A 5,041-nucleotide genomic window follows, 5' to 3' on the forward strand; every position below is an offset into this window, starting at 1 on the left:
TAGTGCCTTCTAAATTACAAATATAATCACGTTTTCTTCTAGTTTAGAATATGCGAAGTATTTGAAACTGGTTACATTTTATATTTTTCCATAGCTGGCCCTGCCTTATCCCTCTGGCACCCATATTTTTTGCTTGTATTCTTCCATCTGCTGCCATGGCCTTACCAATGCTGTTATCGTAGCAAATGCATACCCTGCCTTCAGAACCCAAATTAATTGCTGCACCCCTATAATTCTTCTTACATTCTCAAGCCAAGTTCTTCTTTCCCTTTCATGTGTTCCCACATAGTATGTGTAGTTATTTAATAAAGTAATTGTTTTTTTTTATTCTTCTTTTTTGGGTTCTTGAGAGGAAGTTATGCCCTATTAATTCATACCCTCATGATATGGAACTGTGCCTGGTATGTAGTAGATATTTTTAAATGCATGTTGAATAAGATAAATAATAAATGACATAGCCATAGTGCTTCACAGTGACTAACAGGCTCCCTATAGGTAACCAATAAAATAACTATCTTTGCTCAGTTTTTTTGTAGATTTCACAGCATCTTTATTGATAACATTAAAACCAGGAAAGCAGTGCAAATACCTCCCATTGGTGGATGGATAAACAAACTAGTACATCAAATATGTATACTAATCACTAATATAAACAACTTTCATCTGGTTAGATAGATGGTGGTAAAAAAAATAAAACATCTGTTCATCAACTCATATAAAGCTTATGAGTAATTTACTGAGTGGCAAAAATGCCAAAACCTTACATATTCTCTATCAACAAAAATTTATATAACTTATGTATATAAAATATATAAAAACAATTTTATTTTATCACATTTATAAAATGTGATGGAAAGGAGAAACGTGGTTGGCAGAGTTAGGTTTGGATGGAGTATAAGCATAAAGGTAGCATGAGGGAGTTTGTGTTCATTGAACAGTTGTATGTGGTTACTGTGGTTACACGTACCTATCATGTAATACAACTTCTTAGAGTACAAACTAAAAAAAGGAAAAAAATGTGCATTTTCAGACAAGATACCTTAATCCTCATTTCTAGTTGCCTTGCCAATGATTCCATAATATACTCCTTTCTCATCCCTGTTTATTTTTACTGTTATGTAGAATTGTGGCATAACAAGAAATACATTTGTTCTTTAGCCCTGTTTCCTGGCACAGAGTAACTACTCAATTTTTTAATAACCCACAATCTACACACCCCTTTTGCAAAAAATCATTAATATAATTAGAGGTATATTGCTTAAGGAAGATTAATATTAAAAGGAAATATATGTAAAAATGGGAACATACTTAATAGAAGAAAAATTGGATGTATAAAGAAAATATACAAGAATTCCTCTTCTCCTTAGAAAAGACACTGTAGTACATTTACTGAAGGTAGAAAAACATGGAATGATTAGGATAATTTAAAATATGATAAAAATCAATGTATTAATTATCAAAACAAATCTGTATTTCAACCATATGACATCTTCATGTGACTAGATATTTAAAGTAGCAAGTGCTAAACTCTTCATACTAACTGATGATAAGAAAAATTATTACCTCTGAATTCTATTTTTTTCCTGGAAAATAATTTGGGAACATTAAGCATGGGAATGAGAGTATGGATTTAAGTTTTTCAATGACAGGGAAAAAAGTATAGATTAAAAAATCCTATTGAATTGATATTGAAATAGTATCATAAAGGAAATTTGAAGAAGTTCATGCTGAGCATCATTTTAGAGGAAAGTTACTGAAATAGTTTATTTATAGGAATAGTAGTATATTTTAAATGGCTTTTAAAAAATTATAGGTAATAAATCTTATTCTCTTTGATGAGAAGTCTTATGAGTTCAGACACAGGGATGCAATTATGTAAACAGCATCATAATCAAGATTAAGAACATTTGTATCAATCTCCACATTCTCTAGGGATGCCCTTTTGTAGTGAACATCAACTTCTAAAAGTATTGATTGGCTGTTTTATTGTTGATTTTTTTGGTTTAAAATAAAGAACACTTTATGAATTTGCATGTTGTTCTTGAGCAGAGACTTTGCTAATCTCCTTATCATTCCAATTTCTGTATATGAGCTGCCAAAGCAACACTGTCTGCTTTATTTTTTTTTATAATTTAAGTTCTGGAGTACATGTGTGAAATATGCAGGTTTGTTACATGGGTATACACGTGCCATGGCAGATTGCTGCATCATCACCCCATCATTTACATTAGGTTTTTCTCCTAATGCTATCCTCTTGTAGCCCCCACCCCACTACTACCCCTCCCCTAGCCCTCCATCCCCAGACAGGCCCCAGTGTATGAAGCTTCCCTCCCTGTGTCCATGTGTTCTCATTGTTCAACACCCACTTATGAGTGAGAAATGCAATGTTTAGTTTTCTGTTGTTGTGTCTGTATGCTGAGAATGATGGTTTCCAGCTTTATTTCTGTCCCTGCAAAGAACATGAATACATCATTTTTTATAGCTGCATAATATTCCATGGTGTATATGTGCCACATTTTCTTCATCCAGTCTATCATTGATGGACATTAGGGTTGGTTCCAAGTCTTTGGTATTGTGAACAGTGCCTCAATAAACATAGGTGTGCATCTATCTTTATAATATAATAATTTATAATCCTTTGGGTACATACCCAGTTGCTGGGTCAAATGGTATTTCTATTTTTAGATCCTTGAAGAATTGCCTCACAACAGACACTTCTCAAAAGAAGATATTTATGCAGCCAACAAACATTTGAAAGAAAGCTCATCATCACTGGTCATTAGACAAATGCAAATCAAAACTACATTGAGATACCATCTCATGCCAGTTAGAATGGTTATCACTAAAAAATCAGGAGACAACAGATGTTGGAGAGGATGTGAGGAAATAGGAACACTTTTACACCGTTGGTGAGAGTGTATATTATTTCAACCTGCTTTTGAATACCTATAGTTTTTTCTTTTCAAAAGTGTCATATAAGTAGATTTATAAAATATTTAGTCCTCTGGAATTACCATCCTTCACTTAGCAGGATACATTTGAGATTACATTTGTGTTGTTGCATCTATTAATTATTCCATCACAAATGTGTACCACAGTTTGTCTACTTACTCTGCAAGAGACTTTTAATTTTAATGGATTGGTCAAATCGTACCATCACAAATAATATTGTGGTAAAAAATCATACTAAGATAATTTTCAGATATTTCATTACATTGCTTTTATGTTTCAGCTCCCAACATAAAGTCACATATACGATTTAGATAATGCCTACAATATTTAGGTTATATAACTCATAAAGTTAATTTAATTTAAAATTTTAATTATTTAAATATTTAATAAATCAAATCTAAAATCCTTTAAATTGTTATAAAATCATTTCAGTTCATCAAAATAATGTGAAAATAATATGAAGAAATATACATAGATAATAGGGAGATTAGATAAATCTATTTTTCTTCCAAAGATAGAAATATGTATATTTTGAACATTCTGACTTATTAAATTCATACATTTTCTTATCAAAATGATATTTAATGTTTTTCCTTTAGAATATGCCTCAACCAGTATTGTTAAAGGCATGAGACACAATGATTGAAGATGTATTGGTATTATACATGAATTAGTATAACATTTTAAACCAGGTAGAAGTCTTCAGGGCTTGAGTGCATTCAATCTAATGCATGCCAGTTAACAGAATTTCTATCAGACCATTATTGGGAAACATTTAAAAATGGCAGGTAGGCAATGATATATGTAATGAAGTTGTTTTAAAATTAATGTATTCTTTTGTCATATTAGATTAGGCAAGTTACACCATCATATAGTACATCTGCTTGCCTGGAAATTGAGTTTCCTTAGATAAATGCATATGAATAAAAATTTAGACACTTAAACCTTGTTTGCCAAATTATGTTATCCACAATAATTGTTTTATACAGATGTTTCTTTCTCAGATTCACATTTTTATTTCTATTTTCATTATAAAATAAAACATATAAACAAGAAATGGTTTTCATGTATAATACTTCAAATAAAGTAAAACATAACCAGTTAAACAGCTTATTAGATCAACTTTTTTTTAACCATCTTCAAGGTAAGTGTGACATATAATATCATATATGCTATAAGTATGTTAACAAGTAAACATGTCAAGTTTTATTGGAATTGAATACTGGATAATTAAAGATGCTTCCTAATATTAATAATAGGTAAAGAATCAAACTATTTAAAAACATACTGAGTTCCACAAGCTGATTGAATGAAAACAATACATAAAAACCAAAGCAGTAGCATTTCTGTACATCAACAGTAAACATATTATATATAATATGATAAAAATATTATAATAATTCCCTTGAATGTTACTTAAATATGAATCTAACAAAATATTTACCAAATGGTACTTGGTAAAATATGAAATTCATGCATGAATAAATAATTATATGCAGTAATGTGAGAACTCAATGTTTAAAACAATTCAGTTACTCAATAAATTCAATGATATTTCAATCAAAATTCCAGAGACATTTTTTTTTGCTTTAAAGAATTAGACAAACTAGAAACCCACAAGTCCTTACATTTGTAAAACAGATAAACAAAAGATGGGAAATTGATATACGTTATGTCAGAAATTATTATAAAAAGATGTCAAATTGTCAGATTAGCAGGTGACTGGGGCACATTCTCTCCACACACACATACACACACGTATATACACATGTATATACACAAACACACACACTATACATACATATATTCATTTAATTAGTTGGCTATACTATATAAGAGAATATATATGTGTATATATGTGTGTGTGTATATATATATATATATATACATAGATATTTTCTATACACACACACATATATACATATATATTTTCTATACACACACACATATATACATATATGTGTGTGTATATATATACACAAAAAATTAACCAGACGTGGTGGTGCACCCCTGTAATTTCAGCTACTGAGGAGGCTGAGGCATGAGAATAGCCTGAAGCTGTGAGGCAAAGGTTGCAATAAACTGAGAT

The 5,041-nt window shown here is 30.4% G+C and overlaps 1 non-coding gene across 1 annotated transcript; it reads right to left on the minus strand.

Moving 5' to 3' along the window:
- Positions 1-2,004: 2,004 nt before the first annotated feature.
- Positions 2,005-2,107, minus strand: LOC118152559 (U6 spliceosomal RNA). The gene has a single exon (XR_004741309.1). It is a non-coding gene; the product is annotated as a U6 spliceosomal RNA (small nuclear RNA).
- Between the last annotated feature and the right edge of the window lie 2,934 nt (positions 2,108-5,041).

The sequence above is a fragment of the Callithrix jacchus genome, chromosome 3, assembly GCF_049354715.1.
Source record: "Callithrix jacchus isolate 240 chromosome 3, calJac240_pri, whole genome shotgun sequence".
Classification (NCBI taxonomy): Eukaryota; Metazoa; Chordata; class Mammalia; order Primates; family Cebidae; genus Callithrix; species Callithrix jacchus.